Source organism: Diabrotica virgifera, chromosome 6, assembly GCF_917563875.1.
Source record: "Diabrotica virgifera virgifera chromosome 6, PGI_DIABVI_V3a".
Taxonomy (NCBI): domain Eukaryota; kingdom Metazoa; phylum Arthropoda; class Insecta; order Coleoptera; family Chrysomelidae; genus Diabrotica; species Diabrotica virgifera.
This window is the reverse complement of record NC_065448.1, coordinates 5,593,848-5,620,771: the sequence shown is the minus strand read 5'-3', so window position 1 is coordinate 5,620,771 and position 26,924 is coordinate 5,593,848. Positions and strand designations below refer to the sequence as shown.

Here is a 26,924-nt window from a genome sequence, read left to right as displayed (position 1 = left end):
TTACAGGTGTGAAAAACCAAGAGAAAATTTAGTGTGATTTTTAATTTCAAATAAATATCACATTAAAAAAAGCTTTTCATTTATTCTAAGGGACATTTAATCCTCAGTAATAATGTAATCTTTCATTCTGCGTTTAAATTTTTCAAAAATATTTATTAGTTCTCTAAGGATTCGAAAAAGATTAATACATTTAAATAGAATTGAACCAAGATTTTGCGCCTACTCTAAGGTAATTATTAGATTCTATCTTACAAAAACTAATATTTTAATTCAATAAAATTAAATTTCCTCACTTAATTCAAAAATTAAGTGTTTAAATTTGGCGCCACTTTACTTTAGTGCTAAAATAATATTTGGCAAATTACGTACAGTGGAACCCCGTTAACTCGGATTAATCGGGACTGCGGCCGATCCGAGTTATCGAAAATCCGGGTTAGCCGGAGAAAATGGTAAAAATTAATAAAATATGGTATGCTTACAGATAAACTCCGTAATAATTGGCACACAGACACTGGCAAACCACTTTCGCGCTTCGCACAAAAAAACCACACATACAAAGCGTCGCGTCATCGAGAGTCTCATTTTTAGCTTTATTAGCTTTGCACCGATTGTCCAAACTGTCTTTTGATATCATTTTGAAACAAAAACAACATTTTTACGTTTTATTCCCATTACGTAGACAAAAAAACACGCAAACACAAAATCTGAATAGATTTACGAACGATTACAGAACGGAAGCGAACAATGCGACTTTACTACACACAATACCGTCTCAATCGCAACGAAGTTATGTTATTTAATAACAGTGAAGACTAAGACCATTCTTTGAAAAAGAATTTATATATATATATAATATATATTGTTATATTTCTATTTGATATAAAAATTAAATTTTGATAATTATAAACAGAATTCAATTTAATATAAAATATTTTCAATTTTCTCAACCACGGGCATATAAATTTAGAACAACCTGTATACAACAAATTGTTATATTTAATTTTAAGAATTGATTAAATAAGACTCAAGTGAAATCGTTAATAGGTCATTATCGTTTGTTCGCGGAAGGATCGGTCATTAGCCGATGCTAAATAAGACTAAGTGGAAATAGAGAATAGGTCATTAAAATTTGTATATAGTAGAAAGTAATTTTAGAATGGGAATTAACTATTTTCTTTGAAATCCATTAAGCATATTTAGAAAGTTTAAAAATTGGTTTTGAGGAATACTGCGAATGAGAATTGGTGGTGGAAGTTTGATTTGTGAATCTGAAGGGATATTTAGAAAGTAGGGGAATGAATGACAAATAGAGATCAGAATGTTTTGAGCTGTCGAGAAGTGAAGTCGAGTAGTAGACGGTAGTGTACGGAGAGTGAGAAAGCCGGTGTAGTTCCGTGAGTGTGGAGTATCTATCGTAGAACGAGAGGTAGGCCAGGTTGAGAGTAAAAGAACCTCCTTGAGCCAAGAGTTCCCGGTAGCTGATTGCAGTTTCAAAAAAGGTAGAACACAGCATCACGACAGAAGCAGGAAACGAGAGCTATACGAGCTAGTTTCAGAGGAGAACATTACTGGAAGCCAGGACGAGGTTTTGATTGCAGCCAAGGATAGCAGGAAACGGGTCTTGTGTGAAGACATTCTCAGTGCACCAGAAAAAGGTCAGTCTCATTTGTTTGGACATGAATGTATGGGTTTTTCGTAGTAAATACCACATTTAAAATTGAAAAAACATAATCAATAATATCAGAAAAGCTTCATCAAACTTAAATAGAATTGTTGCTAATAAATCATAATAGTTAAATGTTAGTAAAAACTTTCAATTGGAAATCAAAAGGAAATAAGATTCCCATGTGTAAATGTTAAGTTTAAGAATAATAAGATATAGCAAATATTAAGCAGTGATTGCCATTTAAATAAAATAAACAATATTTTGATTACACTTGTAACCCATATGTGTTATTATTTTACTCTTTTCTTTCCTATCCCGATTAGGAACCATTAAGAAATACTTAGAAGCCACGTAAGTAAGTAATTAATTTTATAAAAAGCCCTGAGATTGAAAACATATTGATATGTGATCTGGTAAATTAATTAGATTATTATTAATGCATTGATTAAATTAAATGACATATGAAAATATTATCTCATATCAATAATCAAGATCACAACAATATATAATAATATAATAATAGTCTTTTAATCTTTTCTAAACAATGCTAAGACAGTTTCAAATAAATAAAGGATACTACAGGTGCCTGTTGTTTTCGATAACACGACAATGAACGTTGTGTGCAATGAGTCATTTTTACTATGGTATATTATGTAGTTCAAATTACACAAATACGCATTATTTCTCAAATATTATATTACATACATTTTTATTTTTGAAATGTTTGTCTGATAAAAATCGGTCCGGGTTAGCCGGACTTCCGGGTTATCGGGGGACGACTTATCGTAATTCCACTGTATATCCATAACTTCCGTAATAATTATTGAACATGTGTAGGCAAATACCAATTGCCTGCTCAGAACTTATCAACAACGTCAAATACAGTGATGAGCGCGCTAATAACCGGTAAAATAACGCAATAGATAGAAAACATATTACATTTCGAAACAAAAAGAGATGAAACTAATGGAGGTGGAAATGATCGTTATAAACGTATAAATAATTAACATTACATTACATAGTAGTTTCCCAGCCTTAGACGTCTGTGACAGGAGTATTTTATAAAATTCTAATGTCCCAGTGGCAGTTGTCATACTTCTCTGATACGTCTAAAGGTGGGAAACTATGTAATGTACTCCATCTCCATATCCACTAGTTTCATCCCTTTTTGTTTCGCAATGTATTGTTTTTAATTTTTTGCGCTATTTTACCGGTTATTAGCGCGCTCATCACTATAATAAAACACATACGAGTGTCTTTCTGTTAAAAATTAAATTTTAAACTAAGTTTTTTAATCATGTATTTCTTCAAATTAGATAAAATTAAAACATTGTAATTATTGCTCTTCTTCTTTTATACAGGGTGAGGCAGATAACTGGCCTATTAGAAATATCTCGAGAACTAAAGGCAACAGAATCATAAAAATTGGAATACAGGGGTTTTGAAGGATGATCTATTAAATGAAAATATTTTCATCTCTTTGCAACTTCCGGGTTTACCGGAAGTTGCCTATACCTTCGTTTTTTTAATGGGACACCCTGTATATTTTTACATTTTTGTATTCTCTTCGATGTCTTATTTCTTAAAGTATCAGGATTTATAATGTTATACAGGGTATTTTAAAAGATAATTACGTTTGTTTATTAATTTCGTAGCAATATTCGCACCCTGTAGAATTGTAGTAGTTTGACAACTAAAACTCTACTTACGTTCAAATGATTTTTAATATAGTCTACTATTGTTAAGAATCATTAGTATAGCTAAATTTTTAATTTTAGTATACAGGGTTGGTCGAAACTCGGAATGAGTATTTTCTGAGTTTTCTTAAATGGAACACCCTGTATTTTAGTATTGTAATGAAATGATAATTTATGGTACTTTTTTTATTTCTTAAGCATTCCCTATACCTAACTGCGTTAATTTGTGCTTAATTGTTAGTCGCACCAACAATCTTAACTACGTAGGTATTTTGATAGCTAAACCATTATTGGTAATTTTAAGGATCAGTCTGGATTAATATGTATTTATTTCTGAAAAATTATTTGTGATTGAATATTTTCACGGCCAACCTAATAAAATGTTACGTATTTTTTGTTGCAATTAATGTTAGCTTGAATCACCAATAACTCACAAATTAAAGCAGTTAGGTATAGGGAATACTTATAGAATAAAAAAAGTGCTATGAAATATCATTTCATTACAATACTAAAATACAGGGTGTTCTATTTAAGAAAACTCAGAAAATATTAATTCCGAGTTTCGACCAACCCTGTAAACTAAAATTTCAAAATTAGCTATACTGATAATTCCTAACAATAATAGACTATATTATAAATCACTTGAACGTAAGCAGAGTTTTTAATGTCAAACTATTACAATTCTACAGGGTGTGAATATTGCTACGAAATTAATAAAAAAACGTAAATATCTTTTAAAATAACCTGTATATTATTACAAAACCTCATATTTTAAGAAAGAAGATATTGAGTAGAATCCAAAAACGTAAAATATACAGGGTGTCCCATTTAAAAAAACCAAGTTATAAGTAACTTCCGGTATAACCGGAAGGAGCAAAGAGATGAAAATATTTTCATTTAATAAATCATCCCTCAAAACCCTTTTATTCCAATTTTCATGATTCGGTTGCTTTTAGTTCTCGAGATATTTTTAATAGTCCAGTTATCTGCCTCACCCTATACAATGGCTTTTCGTCCTAATATTGCATTTATTGATAAAATAAATAAACTTATTTTAACGTATAGTCCACAGTAAGTACATCGTCCTTTCTGGAAAAGAAAAGAAAAGAAAAGAAAAGAAAAGAAAAGAAAAGAAAAGAAAAGAAAAGAAAAGAAAAGAAAAGAAAAGAAAAGAAAAGAAAAGAAAAGAAAAGAAAAGAGAAGAGAAGAGAAGAGAAGAGAAGAAAAGAAAAGAAAAGAAAAGAAAAGAAAAGAAAAGAAAAGAAAAGAAAAGAAAAGAAAAGAAAAGAAAAGAAAAGAAAAGAAAAGAAAAGAAAAGAAAAGAAAAGAAAAGAAAAGAAAAGAAAAGAAAAGAAAAGAAAAGAAAAGAAAAGAAAAGAAAAGAAAAGAAAAGAAAAGAAAAGAAAAGAAAAGAAAAGAAAAGAAAAGAAAAGAAAAGAAAAGAAAAGAAAAGAAAAGAAAAGAAAAGAAAAGAAAAGAAAAGAAAAGAAAAGAAAAGAAAAGAAAAGAAAAGAAAAGAAAAGAAAAGAAAAGAAAAGAAAAGAAAAGAAAAGAAAAGAAAAGAAAAGAAAAGAAAAGAAGAGGAGAAGGATTAACTGAAGTCTGTCAGAACACATTCAGAAACTCTGAAAAGAAGTGTCATAGTTTTTTTTACTTGTTAGTATGTAGTTTGATGTTAAATAATAAACCAATAAAATAGTTTAAAGTGTACCCCGACTACTTTGCATCCCGCAAACCGGCCACAAGTTTCTCTTATCCTCCCATTTAAATTTATGACTGCAACGTCGAAATGTTGCTTATTATAAAGTTGCTTGTTATAAAAATATATCACAATCAAGCCTTGCATTCCAAGTCCTTTTAATAAAACACAGCAATTTTGGCTCTTCCTAAAAAACAAATACTCCCCGAAGTAAACAGCCCGCTCTTTCTCAACCTCGAGCGCAAGAATAATGGCTTAAAAAGCAATAGTTCGCCCTAAATAAAAAATGTCGCCACGTCCTTGAAGTCAGTATAAAAATGTGGAAGTATCCGAAAAGGCCGTAGACCACGAGCAGTAACTTTCAATTTGCGAATAATCGCATCGTACGATGTGGATGTGGATGTGTGGGATGCGGTTTCCATGTTGTCGGTGCTTCTCTAACTTTGATTGTGACCGTATTTTAACCCAAAAGTTCCTCAGCAAGGAACTGGGCCCGGTTTGCACTTGGCTGCGGCTCCAAGTTTAGAACTAGTTTTCCCTTGACTGCAGGGAATAAAGTTGAATTACCACAAGTTTTTTATTGTTTGAAATTATATAAAGGACATGGGTATTAAAATTTCGTTGACTGACTCATAGAAAATATAATATCCTTAATAAAAAGAGAAGTAGCAACTCGGTTAAAAAAAAAGAATGTGTGTGTACTTTGTATGCACGTAAGAAGTTATACTTCTATTATTATGATTTCAACGAAATTAATATACTTAACAGGTTATTTGTATTTTATTTAAATATTAAACAAACTTTCTTTATCTACCACTTTTAAAAAATTTTTAGTAAGACGATACCAAAAATATAAAAAAAAAGAATATGAATACCACTGAGCTATATACCTTTTGCTTTGACAGGTTACAAGATTTCTCATACATACTGACCGTTAAGATAGGCAAAATGCCCTCACTCCCAGAATTCAATTTTTTTAATTTTTTTACGTTCTATGCAATTAAAAAATGAGATAACGTGGATTTTTAGCTCGCCACCCCGCTTACCCCTCCCCACAACCAAAAAAGTAGATTTTTAAATTTATTTTTTTTTTAATTTAGTTGGGTTCCAATTGATTTAAAAATTTAAAAAAATTCACACATATATCTGAGATATCTACAAAACATATCCATTTTTTATGGACCTGTAGGTCGAGTGTACATAACCTCAAAATTTTTTTTTACTTTTTTAAAGCTTATAACTTTTTCTTGGAGGGGGCTGCAGGTCCAATTTTTTCTGCATTTTATGTATTTTATCAAAAGCTATGTCCATGATTTTTTTTAGATTTTTCCGTCACCTGCGCCATTTTGAAAAATCTGGAAAACTATTTATTTAGGGGGTTTTTGGGGATTTTCTCCATTTTATAGACTGCAATATAGATCAACTCAAAATTTTGTTAATAGATTATGCATAAATTGAAATAACTGAGTATTTTAAGACAATCAAAAATAGGGCCAAACACTTTAAACCCCCCAAAAACCATGTTTTTTTTTAAGTTATATAAGGGTTTTTGCGGGCTTAATGATATTTTTTGAGATCGATACAACCTTAATATTTTTTTTTTCATTTTTTTACGTTATATGTGATTAAAAAATAAGACTCATCGAATTTTTAGCCCACCACTTCCTCCCCTGCCCCCACAAAAACGTCAATTCTTTTATTTTTTATTTATTTAAAGTTTTGTAAGGGTTTTTGCGGGTCTAATCATATTTTTTGAGGTCGATACAGCCTGAATATTTTTTTTTATTTTTTTACGTTCTATGTGATTAAAAAATTAGGACTCACCGCAATTTTAGCCCACTTCCCCTATTACCCCGCCCCCACAGCCAAAAACGTAAATTTTTCGATTTTATTTTTTTTTAAGTTGGCTTTGCAATTAAATCGCAAATGGTGTTCTAAAGCTATTTCTTTGTGGCATTTTTGTAATTAACTATTCTAAATGGGAAATAAGCCAGAATTTAACTAAAAATGATTTTATTTTCCATCTCTAATGCGTTAGAGAGAATTCGATAATCTGTGACACACTGAAAAAACGGTTTGGGGCGATCTATATAAATAAGTCAGATTAAATTAAATTATTAGATATTTTTAAGATAAGATTTTTTTACCAAGCAACATTTTTGTTTAATTTATTAATATTTTGTATTTTGACAAAGACGTCCGTGGTGGACGTCGAAACGTTAATAAAATCATTTTTTAATTAAATTGTGGCTTATTTCCCATTTAGAATAGTTAATAATTATTAAATTATAAATTACAAAATGTACATTTTAATATATCATACTTCTTGTAGTTTTGTGAATCAAAACATTTTGTTCTTTGTTCATTAGTTTGTATTTAGTAGGTACCCTAATATTACCTTACATTATACATATTCTAATTATTCAAACATGTGCGTGTACAGTACATACCATCTACATAACCAATATGTATCTCTGCCTATAATGTAATTTTGCTTCACGTTTACTGCCACATAAAACACCATAAAAAGAATGAGTAAAATATTACCAAAGAATATATAGCTCCGTATAAGTATATTCATAGAGTATTCGGAGAGTTATATTCGTTGGTATTACACTTAACAGTTCTAAAGTCTTCATCGCTGTCTTCGTCTATTACAGGTATAACATCTGTATTGTCAAAGAGTTTTGCAAGATATTCTGCTGGCTTGATGATTTTTGTAGAATATCTTCCATGCCATAAATATTATATTATGGGAGCTACATGCGAACAACAGAACAGCCTATGGTTATGTTTCCGTTTGCGCAACTCGCATCTACAAAATATATACAAGACATAGATATCTATCGTTTAATGTTTTCCAACCCATCTACATTTAGCTCATAATGCAAATAGTCCACGATGTATGTTTGTCCCCGTTAGGTAAATTATTCCGATTCGTTTTTTTGCAAAAACTTACTCAAAAACAGGTCCTTTAAACAAATTCGCAAGGTACCGCTGTACCGCGGTCGGAAAATTGTTTAAACAATTTTTTAAACGAATTCAAAAAATGAATTTTTTTACTTCGGACAAATCTGTTTTAGATTTTCTGGATCAACCTGATGAAAAAAGGTCTCTTGCCATCTTGCTCTAAAATTGACTTTTTTTGAGTTACACGCGATTTAAAATTTGAAAAACAAGAAAATGGCCATTTTCAAGGCTTAATAACTCGATTAAAAATTATTATTAGGAAAGTCAGAAAGTGACCAAATCAAAGTTTAAAGCCCCCCTACAAGAAATTTTTGTCATTATTTTATTACTAACTATTAATTTTAATAATTAAAAATGAGCGCTAAACACGTATTGAGGCGGCCGTCCGGGAGAGAGATGTACAATTCATTGGACGTTTTAAAAAAACATCGATAAAACAAGTATCGATCGAAGTCAAAAATACGTCTTAAAAAAATAAAAAAGGAATTTTAAGGTATGTGTACACTTGACCTATGGGTCTATAAAAAATAGATATGTTTTGTAGAAGCCTCATAAAATTTTTAAATTAATTGCAACTTAACTAAATAAAAAAAAATAGAAGAATTGAGGTTTTTGTGGAGGCAGGGGGAGAGGGTGGTGGGCTAAAAATGCGATGAGTCTTATTTTTTAATCACGTATAAAGTAAAAAAATGAAAAAAAAAATATTTAGGCTGTATTGATCTCAAAAAATATCATTAAGCCGGCAAAAACCCTTACATAACTTAAAAAAACATGGTTTTTGTGGGGTTTAATCGTGTTATGCCCAATTTTTGATAGTCCTAAAATACTCAGTTATTTCAAATTATACATAATCTATTAACAAAACCTTGAGTTGATCTATGTTGCAGTCTATAAAATGGAGAAAATCCCCAAAAACCCCCTAAAAACAGTTTTCCGGATTTTTCAAGATGGCGCAGGTGACGGAAAAATCTAAAAAAAATCATAGAGATAGCTTTTGATAAAATACACGAAATTCAAAAAAAAAATTGGACCTGCAGCCCCCTCCAAGAAAAAGTTATAAGCTTTAAAAAAGTTAAAAATTTTTTTGAGGTTATGTACATTCGACCTACGGGTCCATAAAAAATGGACATGTTTTGTAAAAGTCTTAGATACATAAATGAATTTTTTGAAATTTTTAAATCAATTGCAACGCAACTAAAAAAAATTAAATCTAAAAATCTACCTTTTTGGCTGTGTGGGGAGGGGTAAGGGGGGTGGCGAGCTAAAAATCCGCGTTATCTCATTTTTTAATTGCATAAAACGTAAAAAAATTAAAAAAATTGAATTCTGGGAGTGAGGGCATTTTGCCTATCTTAACGGGGGGTACCCTTTAATAGACCAAGTGAAGTGTACAAAAATACTTTAAATATACTTACTATTATTATAAAATATCTTATTCCCTAGGAAGACAAATCCAAAGACACAAAAATTATAATAAATAATACATTTACTAAGAACACTAATATATCCTTTTATATGATATAATATGACTTATTTGAGCTGACAGCGCTGATACATACATATCTTGAAAGATTAGCAACGAAATACATACTGTCACTCTAAATTAGTCACATTGAATCGACGACTACAGCAAATCTGGAATGCGTGCGTACTTCAGAACCGGATCAAGATTTGATCTTGCTAGTTGCTTTAGCATAATAAATGAGCCGCGGATTATATGTAAGTTACATATTTTTACAATATGTTGCATACAAATTTATAGATTTTTTGAAGAAAGTGCATATTTAAGTGGTAAATACATATATTTACATATTTTCGTCAGTTTACTCTGCAATGGAAATCCCGAAAACCATTAAGATGTAATTATGCACGGCCTGTCCGTTTATTTCTAGCATTAGCTGGGAAGTTTTTAATCAATGTTTCTAGGTACTATTTACCTGAGATCTTAACATTCTAAGGGTCGATTTCTCATACCTGCGGTAATCTATGGTTCGGTTGAACCAGGTTCATCGGTGAACCTCGGTTTTGTTTGGAATGCATTTCTCATTGCACGTTCATGTCAGTGCACGTTCTACAGCTTTCGAGAAATGCCAATAGATGGCAAAAGGTAAAAAATTGTCGCCATTTTGAACTACATTTTTATGCTGCTTTTAATAAAGTTAAATTTAAAGTTATATTTTTAGTGGATGGATTTTTTTGCACCGCAGTGTATATCTTCTTGTTCTCCCCAGTATTGCCGTTTCCATTGCTCTTTGGGTTACTCTTAATTTAGTAGCCTTAATAAATGAACGTAGCGGCTGTACTTTCTAAATTAATGTTTTTCCAAACAAATACTAAAGAAAAAAAGTTGTCCCCTAAAAATTTTGCAGTAACATACATAAATACATCAGGTTTTTATGAACGTTTTTTATTTTTATGTTTAAAAAAATAAACTGATTCAAACATCACTTCATAGAAAAAAAGTAGGCTTTAAATATGGCACTTCGGCATGTAGTCTTCCGAAACAAACGCAAAAGTACACATAGACAAAACATCGCACACAAAAAGCATCACACAACCCACATAAATAAAATTTCGTAATGTTGTGTACGCTTTTTCCTGAATTCGATAGAGCTAAACGTTCGAAACCCTCATTCGCTATTTTGCAGTCTACGGCAACTAGATTGGCGTTTTTTTATAGGCCGAGCAACAAGTAACATAAAGGAGGGTTTGGTGAAAAGGTCCTAGTGGTCTCGAAAAATTAAAAAAAAATGCGTGGGATGATAGCTCAGTAACTAGCTGTTCTAGAATCAAAGAAAACGATGTTTATTTTGACAAAACCACTACTTAATTTTCCGATACAGTTTCAACTACAAAAAATTACAACTGTATAATATACAGGGTGTTTGGTAGGTCGATGGAAATTTTTTAAGGGATAATAGGGGACGCCATTTGCAACATTTTTTGCTAATAATGTATCGCTCAAACTGTTAAGGTTTCCGAAATAAAGTTAAATTTGTCAATATTTGACAACCGTCTATTTCACCTTTAAAAATTATCTAGGCGTACTACCTCCCTGTTTTACGAATGGAATAAAAATGTAAACCTACAACACTGACTCTTCGCATACAATTTCCATCAGCTATCGTCATTCTCCGAACGCATAACAAACAAAAAACAATCTACCTGCTATGCTAACAAACAATCTACGTGCTATGAAGTGGTTTATTTTGGTTTATAAACATGATTATTGTATGCGTATGAAAGGTGCGTTTTACTGTTTTAACATTCGAATTGTGTTTGGAGTTGCATTAACAACGAAGGGTTTTTGCAATCTGAGCAAGTAATACGTAAGACATTTTGTATGTCAGGGAAGTATCTCGCTTAGATAATTATTTTTAAAAATAAAATAGACGAGCAGCCTTATTTTCGAATATTGACAAATTTAACTTTATTTCGGAAACCTTAACAGTTTGAGCGATATATTATTAGCAAAAAATGTTGCAAATGCGGTCCCCTATTATCCCTTAAAAAATTCCATCGACCTACCAAACACCCTGTATAATACATTATGGTTTGGTGCCAGGTCTTTTCGGCCTATTGTTGGTTTCTGCGTTTCAGTAGGAGATTTTCAGACAATTTTGATATCATCGGGGGTAGGGAGACTGGTCTATACAGGGTGAGGCAGATAAAAGTCCTATTAGAAATATCTCGAGAACTAAAAGAAACAGAATCATGAAAATTGGAATGAAAGGGTTTTGAAGAGTGGTCTCTTTAATGAAAATATTTTCATCGATTTGCTACTTCCGGTTATACCGGAAGTGGCTTATAACTTCGTTTTTTTAAATGGAACATCCTGTATATTTTTACATTTTTGGATTCTCCTGGATGTCTTCTTTCTTAAAATATGAGGTTTTGTAATGTTATACAGGGTAGTTTAAGAGATAATTACGTTTCTTTTCTTAATTTCCTAGCAACATTCACACCCTGTAGAATTGTAGTAGTTTGACATCAAAAACTCTATTTATGTTCAAATGATTTTTAATATAGTCTACTATTGCTAAAAATTGTTAGTATAGATAATGTTGAATTGTACTATACAGGGTTGGTCGAAACTCGGAAAGAGTATTTTCTGAGTTTTCTTAAATGGAACACCCTATATTTTATTATTGTAATGAAATGATATTTTATGCTACTTTTTTATTTCTTAAGCATTTCCTATACCTAACTGCTTTAATTTGTGAGTTATTGGTGATCCAAACCAAACATTAATTTCAACAAAAAATACGTGAAATTTTATTAGGTTGGCCGTGAAAATATTCAATCACAAATAATTTTTCGGAAATAAATACATATTAATCTAGACTGATCTTTAAAATTGCCAATAATGGTTGACCTATCAAAATACCTACGTACCTAGTTAACATTCTTGGCGCGATTAACAATTAAGCACAAATGAAAGCATTTAGGTATAGGGAATGCTTAAGAAATAAAAAAGTACCATAAAATGTCTTTTCATTGCAATACTAAAATACAGGATGTTTCATTTAAGAAAATTCAGAAAATCTTCATTCCGAGTTTCGACCAACCCTGTATACTAAAATTTAACATTTAGCTATACTAATAATTTTTAACAATAGTAGACTATATTAAAAATCATTTTAACATAAATAGAGTTTTTGATATTCAACTACTACAATTCTACTGGGTGTGAAAGTTGCTACGAAATTAATAAAAAAACGGAATTAGCTCTTAAACTACCCTGTATAACATTACAAAACCGCATATTTTAAGAAAGAAGACATCGAGTAGAATCTAAAAATGTAAAAATATACAGGGTGTCCCATTTAAAGAAACGAAATTTTAAGCAACTTCCGGTATAACCGGAAGTGGCAAATTGATGAAAATATTTTCATTAAATAGATCACCCTTCAAAACCCCTTCATTCCAATTTTCATGATTCTGTTGTCTTTAGTTCTCTAAATATTTCTAATAGGCCAGTTATCTGCCTCACCCTATATAGGGTGATGAATCGTTAGGAGAATTTCCTAATTTCGCGATCTTAATAACTTCTGGCAATTTCCAGAGCTTCGCGAGATATCTCAGTCTAAATGAAACATTCATTAAATTGGTCAGCACGATTATTGCGTTCCGTGGAAACTTTTTTAACACTCTTCATTTTCTCTTATCACTTGTTTTCTGCATTTGCTTGTTTTTTCTTATATTATTTCTTTTCAGATCTTGTACTAAAAGAAAGAAGACTTATATTTTTATTATCATATAAACCAAATAATAAACTAAGCTGTATTTAATTCAAACAGCTCAAAATATTTACCAGCAAAGTTATACATAAAAATGTATGAAACCCACTAACATAATATTTTAGTAGAAAATGAATATAAAATATGCCATAAATAGTAAAGTGAAATATGCAGCATAAGTTCTCTTACATATTTAGTGACATTCCTACTAGGACAAAATATTAATAGTTTATGAAAAACTGTACAGTAAACTTCTTTCATTTTCTAAGTTGTCACCTGCACATTTTTTACCTGCACAAAATTATTTTTGTACTACTTCATCTATATTTAACACAGTTTTTCTTTTAATTTGTTTCAGAAAGCATCAGATTAAACGCTACGTTGATCACAAGATAAACCGTAAGTTCTTTTAATAACTACATTATATTTAAATGTAATCTCGTATCTATTATTATTATTATCTAATATAAACCAAAAAGGGCAGTTTAGAGAGCTCCTGTTATGTCCAAAAACAAATAAAAATATCATTATAAAACTAATACCAACCAATAATTATTATAAAGTCACAATTTAAAAGTAATTGGACTTCGTAAGTCCTAGGTTTTCACCCAAAGTAATCGAAAAGTAGTACTGAAAGTCGATATTTGAACCTTTGCGTCGATTGATATACGATTTTACTAATTTTGAGTCATTTTTACTAAACTTTGTGTCATCATTGTTTAAACAGAAATGACTTCAAAACCGGAACTAAAGATTCAAACTCAACTTTGCAACACTCTTAAATTGATTTGTTACATTGTACTATTTCTGCGACTATAATATGGCACTTCTGGTTAGAAATTTTACATTTGTTCTCATCTTGTTAAGGCACGTCGAATGATATATCGCTTATACTATTTCGGTCACTTTAAAACAGTACTTACGGTTGCAACTCTAAAACCGGAAGTCCGAGGTCAAATTTCTCATCTTTAATACCATCCTTGGGTTACAAGCTTTCATTCGATGCGTCATTTGTCATTCTACCTGTATTAATAACCGAGGAGTTGTATTCGCGGATGGACAAACAGACAGACAGACAGTCATGAAACCGGAAGTATATATTTGTTCTATTCTTGCGAAGGCGCGTCGAATAATATATCACTTGTACTATTCCGGTGATTTTAAAACAGTACTTCTAGTCGAATTTCTAAAACCGGAAGTCCTAGGTCAAATTTCTCACCTTTAGTACCATCCTTGGATTATAAGCTTTCATTCGACACCTCATTTGTCATTCTATCTGGTATAGTGCCGGAGAAGTTATATTCGTGATCGGACGGACAGATAGCCTGTGTCAAATTTCTCACCCTTAGTACCATCCTTGAATTATAATCATTCATTTGACACCTCATTTGTCATTCTACCTGATATAATGACGGAGAAGTTATATTCGGGATCGGACGGACAGACGGACAGACAGCCTAGGTCAAATTTCTCACCTTTGGTTCCATCCTTGGATCATAAGCTTTCATTTGACCCCTAATTTGTCATTCTACCTGGTATAATGACGGAGGAGTTGTGTTCACAGACAGACAGACAGACAGACGGACGGATAGACAGAGGTGGATAATTCAAAGTTTTCACATTTTTTTAAAATTGGGTGAAAACAATATATCAAACAAAAATTGTAAAACAATAATGCAGTACTACAGGGTGATTGATTAGTGGGGTAAGGCTCAATAGATCCGCTATAATATATATAGGGGAGTGCATTTAGATTTTCACTTCGGAAAAAATCAAACAAGATAAAACTTTTTGTAATTTCATTAAGAAATGTTTAATAAACAACATATCAAAAAGTTCTACTCGTGAAGTGGGTGCTTCATTTTTTATTAAACAAATGAACAGCGAAGTTAGATGTTTTTTAAATAACTCCGAAAATATAATTTTTAGAAAAAAACTGACTTGACCATTGAAAAATTCAGAAAATTTTACAAAAAAAACCTTATATAAAGATTTTTCTAAAATTAAATCTCTAGCTTCTGTAATTTTTTATTTATAACGCTAAAGTCACCCTTCTCACACACATTGGCGCAATGTAACCTAGCGTTGGAAGAAGGGCACGGTTGAGTTTTTTAAATGTAATTCTTTAACTAATGGATCAAAAGAAATTTTACAAATTTGACATGAAAGATGATAAAATAAGCTATCTTATGGTTGTAATAAAAAGAAATAAAATGTATGGACATAAGTACGGTGTGGGCGGAAAGTGAGACTTACATGAATTTTGTTTAAAAATGATTTAAAAATGTGTAACTAATACAATTTTACTTACAAAGCTCTCAAATTTGCACAACTTACCTCTCAATCATCTTACTAAACGATGTTTCATTAAAAAAAAATCTCAAAAATTTAATTCAAATAATTCGCTGTCTCAAAAAATGTAATTTTTGAAAACTTAGTAGTTCTACAGAATTCCCACCACTTTAAGACGGTATTACTCAAGTTTGAATAAATCTAATACAATTTTTTTAAAACCTAGGATGTAATCTTTAAAAAACACTGAATTATTTTAGATTAAAAATGAAATAAACAATTTCTTTTTGAGAAAACTAAGAAAGATAACAAAAATGTAATACAAAAACCGAAAATTACCAGCTGAAAAAATGTATATACAGAGTGATCAAAACTTTTTTCTGTAAAACTTACCTAAAATTAATTTAATAATAAGCTTCAAAAATAATAAATGTTCAAAAACAAAATTTTTTTTTTAGCTCTTATACAGTATGTCTGCGTAACTTGGAACCTATTGATAACTTTTTTAATATCAGTTTTACGAAAAAAAGTTATTCTTTATAAAATACTCTGCATCGTATATAACATAAGATGCAACCATTAAATATCAAATTTTGTTAATTTTGTACGAGGTATGTCAAAAAATATGAATTTCACTCAAGAGTAAAGTACCTTTATATTTCACAATATCGAAAATTTTTATAAAGAAAAGTTGTTTGGAATTAAAAAGTATGTTCCAATATGTAATTATATCCTTCTAATCGAAAATTTGTTTTTTTTTAATATTGTTTCAAATTAATTATACCAAACATCATTAAATTTTCACTTATTATTTATGATAACTGATTTATTATTAATTTTATGAAGAAAGTTATTCGTCATAAATAGCTGTGCATGGTCTAACACTTAATATGCAAATATAAAATATTATATTTTATCAATATTATACGAGGTATTATGTAAAAAAATTGCATAAAAGTGTAATTGCATATTGACACATCGTTTTTAATTCTGAACAACTTTCCATAATAACAATTTTCAGTATTATGAAAAATATAGGTATTTTACTCCTAACTGAAATTTTTATTTATTGACATATCTTGTACAAAATTGATATTTTATGATTGCATTTAAAGTTTTAGAATATGCAGAGCTTTTTACTAAGAATAACTTTTTATTTATGATTCCATTGCAACAATTTTTTGAATATTGAAGAGATAGATTTTGAATAATTGGTTCTTTCTTTCTAATACATTTTAGTTTTTAATATTTTTGTGAAAATTATTTGTTGATCTTTTTTTTTAAGAATGAAATTCCGTATTTGTTTGATTGGATTCTACTTGTTTTTCATTTAAATATCCGCCATTTTGGATCCGCCATTTTGAAATTTAAATTTTTATCTTTAATTCAGATTCAACAACCTGTTAAAAATAAAGACAATAAATGTTTTAGAAAAATGTTCTTTTTTATGTTCTTTTTAGAAAATCCGCATTTTGGATCCGCCATTTTATAGTTTATAATGTTAACATTTAAGTTAGGTTTATCAAAGCTCTCAAAAATAAATATATGTAGAAATAAATACATTTTGTAAAGAAATTATGATTTTACAACTATTTTTTAAGTTATCCGCCATTTTGGATCTGCCATTTTATAATTTAAATTATCAAAATTTGATTCAGGTTCAGCAACCTCTCAAAAATATCCACATATATGTAAACAAACACGTTTTATAACAAAAATTCGGATTTTACAACTGCTTTTTAAGGAATTTTAGGAAAAAATCCGCCATTTTGAATCCGCCATTTTGAATTTGCAAATTGTAATGTCTGATTCGGGTTCAGCATAATCAAAACTAAAATAAAAACATTTTTTTATCAAAATAAAATGTTGAATTCACCCATATTCTTAACATTATTTATACAAAACAATTGTTATTGTTTAAACAATTAATAAACAATTAGCGGCGAAATTTGTGAGTAGAACTTTTTACTTTAACATATTTTTAAACTAACAAAAAAAGTTTTAGAAAAATATAACCTTGTTTGATTTTTTCCGAAACATTGTATCTTCTCGTTCTAGTTGCACTCCCCTAATAGCAATAAAAGTTAATAACAAAAATTTTAGCCATATTTGAGCTTCATATTACAAAATTAGTTAGAATGTTACAGGGTATTCGATAACACAGTGGCAGACCAAACTTATGTTTTTTTAAATGGAACACACTATATTTTATTTTAAATTCGGAATCCTGTTAACTTTTCCATCACAAAAATATAAAGGTTTGTTACGTTATATAGGGTATTTACAAAGTTATAACTAATTTTATATGAAAATCGTAACAAGTTCAACTCCCTGTATAAATAACAATAAGCAAAACAGCAATGATTTGTTAATGCCGTATTTTTTAGGTATTGTCAGAATTTTCAAGAATGATTGATATTGCTAATTTTCTTTATATCAAATACAGGGTGAGTCAAAACGCAAGTACATTATTTTATCAGTAATTTTAAATGGAACACTCTGTATTTTATATCACTATTGAAAAGTAGCATTACCGTATTTTAATTTTTAGATAACATTCCCTATGTCTAAATTTATTAGTTTTCGAGATATTTTCATTTTTCAATGGACCAGTAGCGTGGCCACCCAAATGACCAGAATTTAATAAACTGGCCTGATTTTTTTGGGGTTACGTTAATACCTCCGTTTATAAAATACCTCCAACAACAAGGGATTGATGAAAAATAGAATACAAAGTGTATTTCGATGTGTTAATTTACAAATTCTTCGTAGAGTAAGTAGCTCATTCGATGATCGTTTTTAGTCGTGCATAAATGTGTTAGGAGGTAATTTTGAACACCTTATGTAATTAAATATTAAAAATATGTTATTAAGAGCACACAGTAGCGATCAACAGGTAGCAACAAACGTGGTCTAAGATTGCGAAAGTTCTGCGAACTTTCAAAAGTGAGGCAACAGTGCGTCGGTAATTCGACACTGACAGTGACGTTTATACTATCAAAATCAATAATTTTTATACACATAGGCGCGAAATGTTGTAAGTCAGTGACGTTCGATTTCTTGTTATAAAAAAATCGATTTTTAGTAGTTCCAATGTGACACAAAATCTAGGCAAGGGATAAAAAAATTTATTTGAAGAAAGTGTATTTTTTTGTCTGTCTTAATGGCGGTACAGGCTCCTTTTTTCAATATTTTATTTAGTTATAGAGTAATTTCCACATACTAACATATTTCTGAAATTGGGCTCAGTACCGCCATTCTTTATTATATTACGAATATGTGTGCCAAATATCTCGACAAAATATTCAAAATTAAAGCCGCCATCTTGGAACGGGTTTATTGCTACCTGTTGATCGCTAGTGTTTGCTCCTAAAAGTAGCTTCTAATTTTTTCAAACATGTTTTTTTGCAAAATGTATTGCTGAAAAATTATATTTCGTTCTTTATTTGTTACATTGTAACATTTACATACAAAAGTAGTGTTTAATTGTCTTCACAAAATGTTGCATTTTGTGTTTGTGTTTTTTTTAAATGTGTTAATACTAAATTATTTTTTTTCTTTATTTGCTACATTGTTACATTGATTATCGCATTGATAATCAGTAATCGTCAATTGTCAATTCAGTCATGGCTTACTTAAAATTTAAATAAATTTAGACACCTAAAATAATTTGCTCTGAAAAATGAAAATATGTCGAAAACTAATAAATTTGGACATCGGGAATGTTATATAAAAATTAAAGTACAATAATGTTACTTTTCAATAATGATATAAAATACAGGGTGTTATATTTAACATTACTGAGAAAATAATGTACTTGCGTTTTGAATCACCCTGTATTTGATATAAAGAAAATTAGCAATGACAATAATTCTTGAAAATTTTGACAGTAAATAAAAAAATATGGCATGAATAAACCATTGCTGTTGTGCTTATTTTTATTTATACAGGGAGTTGAACTTACGATTTTCACGATTTATACAATGAGTTACGATTTTTATACAAAATTGGTTATAACTTTGTAAATACCCTGTATAACATAACAAACCTTTATATTATTGTGATGAAGAAGTTAACAGGATGTCGAATATAAAATAAAATATAGGGTGTTCCATTTAAAAAAAAAACATAAGTTTGGTCTGCCACTGCGTTATCGAACACCCTGTAACATTCTAACTAATTTTGTAATGTGAAGCTCAAAGGTGGCTAAAATTTTTGTTATTAGCTTTTATTGCTATCTATTACTATAGCGGAGCTATTGAGCTTTCCCACTAATCAATCACCCTGTATAATAAATGAAATATAGAAGTATGTTTTTTTAAATGTATATTAATTTTAAAAAAATAATATTAACACTAGTTGCCGATATTATGATGTCTTGATCCAAACTATTCTATACGTATATATTAAATATTATGTTTGGCAAAAAGTTCACCCTGCACCTTGCTATTGTCTGGACCATATTTAATTTGGTAATGGTGGTCTCTTAATCTTTCGTTTTGATTAGTTGAAGACTTTATTTTGATTAGATGAAGTAATATTATATTGTTTAGGTTCCCAAAATTATAGTTTAAACTACGTAAAGACATAATTAGATCACCTCGAAGACATTTTTTGATTTCTTGTCTTTTCTTCAATTAAGGGATTGTTGTAGTAAAAACTAAAATGAAAGAAAAATAACTTAATAATCTGCTATGCAGACGATGCAATACTAATCTTTCAAAGTGAAAATGATTTATATTACTGCACCAATTTAATATAACCGCCAGAAAATTTAAAATTTAAATCTCCCCCCAAAAAACAAAATGAATGGTTATAAAAGCCATTCTACTAAGATGTAAATTAGAGCCGGAAAGTCAGATAATAGAACAAGTAATGGAGTTTAAATACCTAGGCACCACACTATTTAGCTACGAAAGGCTCGAAACAGAAGTGGAATAGAGTATATAGAGCAAACAGAGCTGCAGGATATCTGGATTAAACAATATGAAGATATAAAAACATCGGGAAAAAAATTAAAGGCAGAATTTACGAAACAGTCATCAGACCAATAATAACGTAGGCATCAGAAAGACGACCTGATACAGAGAGGACAAAAAGAATGCTAGAAACAGCAGAGATGAACACTCTAAGAAAAATCGATGATAAGACACTATGGGACAGAGCTAAAAGTACAAATGTACGACGGAGATGCAAGTGAAAACATAAAAAACTGGGTAAGAAAGAGAAGAGTAAAATGGAATGACCACATAAGCCGAATGACAACAAATAGAGTCGTAAGGACGGCGAGAGACTGTCCCCAATAGGAAGACAAACAGTGGGAAGACCACGAAACGACAACTTACTAGAGGTATATTGAAAAACAGACTATACAAAAGTCTATACAAAAAGAAAAAGAAGAAGAAGAAAATAAGAAGTAATCTCTGTATTGTCACTTTAAGGATACAGGTTACAGCTTTGGGGTTTTATTTGTTCTGTACGATTACTTATATTTCTGCTTGACTAATTTAACCAACGATTAATTTATTTCCGTTTATATATACAGGGTGTCCCCGAAAATAGTGCCTTTCTTAAAGGTATAGGTAGAAGGCACCATGTAGAGCAGAAAATTCTTATAACATTTTTTTCTAAATTCAATGGTTTGGCCAAAAAACCAAAATATATTTTGTTATGCAAACTGAAATCTGACAACTATATATACAAAAATCTAAAAATAGACATTCACAATTCAAAAAGAGTTGGGCATGGCCCTTTAGTGTTTACATTAAACCCTGTCTTCCTCCTGAACAAACAAACAAATTCTTGTTTTAATACCTTAAATGATCGCACTATTTTCGGGGACACCCTGTATAATCCGGTTCTCTTCTACCGTGAGGTGTCGAGTAATGTGTTTTTACTCCCTAATCATCTCTCTCCAAAGTTTTCTGTTGGATGTCCTTCCCTTGGCTTCCTGTCATGTGATGTTTCTGCTTTGTAGTGATTTTCCCGCAGCATCGTTCCATTGTTGACACGGTCTTCCTCTTCTCCTTGTACTAATTCCCTTTGCTTCCCAAACTACATTGACTTGCCTATGTGGATCTAGCCTATTTAAATGACCAAACCATCTTAGTTGTGGTCTTTCTATTGCTTTGTTGGCACTCTCAACGTCTAGGTTGTTTCTTATCGTTTCATTTTTTACCTTGTCCATTAGCATGACTCCTTCTACTCTTCGTAAATACTTCATTTCGGAAGATTGTATCTTGCTCTTCTCCCGTTCAGTTAGCATTGTTTCACTTCCATATAGCAGAGAAGGGAGGTATGTTGTCTTATATACTGTCACTTTTGTCTTCTTGCAAATTTCTCTTTTGCTAATGAAACCTGTATTCAGGGAGTGATATAGTCGTGATGTTTTAGCAATTCTGTTGTTCAGCTCCTTTTGCATTTTTTCTTTTTTCATCTATTATTCCTTTATATTTAGTTTCTAAATATTGAAACTCCTCCACTTGTTCTACTAAATTTTCGTCTAAGTTTATATGTATTTCTCTTGGTGTCTTGGATATAAGTAGATTTTTGGTCTTTGCTAAATTTATTTTCATTCCTTTGTCTGCAATTCCTCTCGTCCATAAATTTAGGTTGTTTTGTAAAGATTTCTCTGAACTTGTTATCAATGCAATGTCATCTGCAAATACATAAATACACATTCATTTATATTCATGTATTCATTCATGTATATAATGAATAGCAGTGGGCTCAAAACTCCACCTTGCCGTACTCCTTTTGTGGTAGCAAATTTGTTTGATTCACAGTTTAATGCTCACACAATGTTCCAATTCTTCCGGTACATAGCTATTACTGCACTAATTAGTTCTACTCCAACATCGAACTCTTCAAGCGCTTTCCAAATATGATGTCTGGGTACCTTGCGTTTTTATATACGAATAATATATACGAATATGATAATTAAAAAAATTGTTGGTCCTACAACTAAAAACCCTTGTTATTTTTTGCTAATCGTTCCTGTTAAAGTTCGACGACGTTATTTCGCAACAACCTGTATACAACCATGAAGTCTGGCCGCGCACGCGGGCGCCGGCGTTAGAGAGGCGGCTAAGGGACGTCGCGACGTTAGGGGCGCAACGCCAACTCGTCGAGTTTCTGTCAAACGCGAACTCGTAGCCAGGGCGTCGCCAACGCCGCATTCCGATCACCTGGAGCTCTATAGGGCACTACAGGTTGCGACACACATGACGACAGCTTCGAAAAAGCTCTTTTGCTAGTCGTTGACACATCGGACAGTTCTCGAGTGAAGATTTTTCGGTGGTTTTTCGTGTTTAGTTCGTATTTGGCGCCGGTTTTAGCCATGGGGGTCGAAATGGAAAGGGGTAAGTTGGCATTGGTTTATGTTGGATAGGTTAAGATAAGCATTGACACTATACAGTTAGAATCAATCACCTAAATCAGAAAATTGATTAAAAATAAGAATAGTTATCAGTATAATGTAATTAACTTTCTATATTTAATGTAAGTATACCTAGTACATATCCTATAAACCACATTAACCAACAGAAATTATGTATCTTTTGACAAAAATGTTAAATTTGTTAAAAATATAAACATTGATTGATCTATTTTCAAATTTTTAAGTTATTTTTACCAGAGGATATTTTTTCAAAAAGTGGTCACGCTACATAAAAAAGTTTAGAGCTGTATTTCACAACATGTTAATGGAAAGACTAGAGAGTGAGAAAATAATAATATCGTTAAATACTTTTTCTATTTACCTGTAGAATTTTCAATCGATAATAATTTTCGTCTTGTTTTTTAAATGTATTTTTATGCTCTGATGTGCTTTGTTGAAAAAGTGAAGCTGTATGTCCGATATAAATTGTTCAAAGCATTCTTTACCAGCTATACTCAATTAGAAAATGCATGATAGCACACTTTTATGCAGAAGGTTACATCAGTCCTTATGTAAGACTGTTCAAAGCAGAAGAGGCCTGAGTTATATCAAAATATTACTATTATCTTCTGATTGACTGGGCTTCATTAACTTATTCAAGCTTCTACAGTGAGATATGATTCTCAACGGTAGATCTTCCAGTGCGAGAAGTACTTTGAAATGGGGTAAGGAGACTATTTGTTTCTAAATACCATGTTAGACGAAAATTTAATATTGCTGTTAATATTTTGCACATGCTGCATGTCAGAGATCTGAGACGGTATGATGGGTTACATCTTTCAGCTTATTGGGTTTAATATGGGAGTAGTAATTGGCAAAAACCAGAGGTTTGGAAATTTATATTTTAAAAAACAGGTGTTGAAAAAATCTAGCAAGCTTATTTTTTACTGTGAAAGGAAGATATTTTATGAATATTGGTGGGATATCATCACGTCTTTAGGATGTGTTTTTGGAGTTTCCAATAGAAAGAACTAGTGTTGAAGAGATGTAGCAACATTTAATTGATCGCCAGAGTCTTTTCCAAGATTATGAAAGATTCTTTATTTTTCTCGTGTAATAAAAATTTACCTAGAGCTCTATATGGCACTTCAGGTTGCGACACACATAATGACAGCTGCGGTAAAGCTCTTTTGCTAGTTGTTGAAGCTTTTTCGGTGGTTTTTCGTGTTCAGTTCGTGTTTGGCGCCGGTTTTAGCCATGGGGGTCAAAATGGAAAGGAGTAAGTTGGCATTGGTTTATATTGGATATGTTAAGATAGGCATTGACACTATACAGTTAGAATCAATCGCCTAAATCCGAAAATTGATCAAAAATACCTATAGTTATCAGTAGAATGCAATTAACTTTCTACATTTAATATACAATGTATGGCCTGAATAACAAAATAACCTACAACAAATTTTTTTTAGAAATTTTTAAAATAGAATCTGCAAATCATCTAAAAATTGAATGTTTTATTTTGAAATTTTTTTTATTACATTTACCAGAGAATATTTCAAAAAACGAACATGCTACATAAAAAGGTTTTCAAGCTATATTTCAGAACAAAATAATATAAATAATGTCTGTAAAATCTGTAAGAAAATAATATTAAAAATAGTATGTGAGAAATATCGTTAATCATACACTTTCATAAATTTCAATCTGTGTACATAGTGACTTTTGACTAATTTTTAAGTGTTTTCATATGCTCTGATATACTTTATTGAAACGATGAAGCTGTATGTCCGATATAACTTGTTCTGACCATTCTTGACCAGCTAAACTCGATTAGAAAATGTTCGATAGCTCATACTTTTTATGCAGAAGGTTACAATAGTTTGTTTTTGGAGTTTTCAATGGAAAATTCTAGATCTTGAAGCGTTATAGTAACAAATAATGGACCATTAGAGCCTTTTTCCAAGATTGTGAAAGATTCTATATTTTTCTTGTGTAATAAAACTTTATCTGGAGCTCTATAGGGCACTACAGGTTGCGACACACATGACGACAGCTTCGAAAAAGCTCTTTTGCTAGTCGTTGACACATCGGACAGTTCTCGAGTAAAGCTTTTTCAGTGGTTTTTTATATTTAGTTCATATTTGGCGCCGTTTTTAACAATGGGGGTCGAAATGGAAAGGGGTGAGTTAGCATTGGTTTATGTTGACTAAGTTCAGATAAGCATTGAGCAAACAGTAACACTATGTATACAGTTGGAATCATACTCTAAAATTGATCAAAAATACCAATAGCTATCAGAATAATGTTGTTAACTTTCTATATTTAATATGCAAGACATGTCATATTATAACAAAATTAATAATGTACAGCAAATTATCTTTTGGCAAAACTGTTAAATTTGTAAAATTAAATCTACAAATCATCTAAAAATTATTGAACATTTATTTTCAAATTTTAAATTATTTTATATATGGTGTTTCATTGGGAAAGTAACATACGTTAACTGTAGAAAGAGGACACTTAGGCGGTCTCAAAAATACCATACTTAATGGGTCTTACTCCATTAATCACAGAGATACTGGGTGTTTTATCTATTTTACCATTTTTTTTATTTGGTTCATAACTTTTTAACCACACCGTATATATTTATTTTATATTTCGCACGCAAATATCCTTTAAGGTGTACAATAAATTAATTTATTTACAACTGTAAAAAATCCAGGCCCGGATTAAAAAATATTAGAAAAATATTCCGACCCAAAAACAACACTCTGTATATTAAACTTTTTGAAAATAGATTTTTTAGTTGAAAAGAGGATGAAAAACTAAATTTAGTGGTATACTTTGAATTTTCGGCAAAATTATTTTTCTCGTCGAATTTTGAATTTGAATTCTGAAATTATGTGAATTGCGAGAGCTCTAAGTAGAAAAAAAATTAAATGCAACTTACAACTTGTTAACCGCACTGTATATTTATTTTATATTTAACACGCGAATATTCTTTTAGGTGTCCAATCAATTAATTTATTTACAATTATGAAAAAACCAGGTCTGGATTAAAAAATATTGTAAAAATGTTCCGACCCAAAAAAACACCCTGTATATTAAATTTTTTTAAAATAGATTTTTACATTTGAAAAGAGAATGAAAAACTAAATTTAGTGGTATACTTTGAATTTTAGGCAAAATTATTTTTCTGATAAAATTTTGAATTTGAATTCTGAAATTATGTCAATTGCGAGAGCTCTAAGTAGAAAAAATTAAAATGCGACTTAATTTTAATTAATACCATTATTTAATCTAAATTGGTAAAATGTTAAAACATTTCAGTGTTTTTTTATTACCTGTGACAAATAGTTTATGGCGAATATCCATATTTAAATAATGAATAAATAATAAAGAGTCAATAAAGAATACATCACTTTAATCAACAAAGTATCTAAAAATTATAACAAAACAGCGAAAATGTGCAGCATAACTATTCAAAACTAAAGTACTTATTTAAAATTACTACCATCAAAAATTATTGTTATGTGTCAAAATGTTAATATTTTACCAATTTAGATAAAATAATGGTATTAATTAAAATTAAATCATATTTAAATTTTTTTTACTTTGAGCTTCGCAATTCACATAATTTCAAAATTCAAATTCAAAATTTTATCACTTCAAAAATATAAAGTATACCATTAAATTTAGTTTTTCAGCCTCTTTTCAAATGCAAAATCCATTTTAAAAAAATTTAAAATACAGGGTGTTTTTTGGGCCGGAACATTTATATATTTTTTAATCCGGACCTGGATTTTTTTATTTGTAAATAAATTAATTGATTGGATACTTAAAAGAATATTCGCGTGTTAAATATAAAATAAATATACAGTGCGGTTGACAAGTTGTAAGCTGTATTTCAATTTTTTTCTACTTAGAGTTCTCGAAATTCACATAATTTCAGAATTTAAATTCAAAATTTGACCAGAAAAAT

The 26,924-nt window shown here is 30.3% G+C and overlaps 1 protein-coding gene across 2 annotated transcripts in view; it reads left to right on the top strand.

The window, feature by feature from the left end:
• The window catches only part of LOC114327075 (uncharacterized), a 681,522-nt gene that overhangs the window by 153,958 nt on the left and 500,640 nt on the right, over positions 1 to 26,924 (top strand). The window contains exon 2 of one of the 2 annotated variants that reach the window (XM_050654246.1): positions 13,631 to 13,671. The gene's annotated coding sequence lies outside the window, so the exon portion shown is untranslated. Of the gene's footprint in view, positions 1 to 13,630; positions 13,672 to 22,718; positions 22,926 to 26,924 lie in introns of those variants that run through there. The other variant, XM_050654247.1, reaches the window with a different exon arrangement.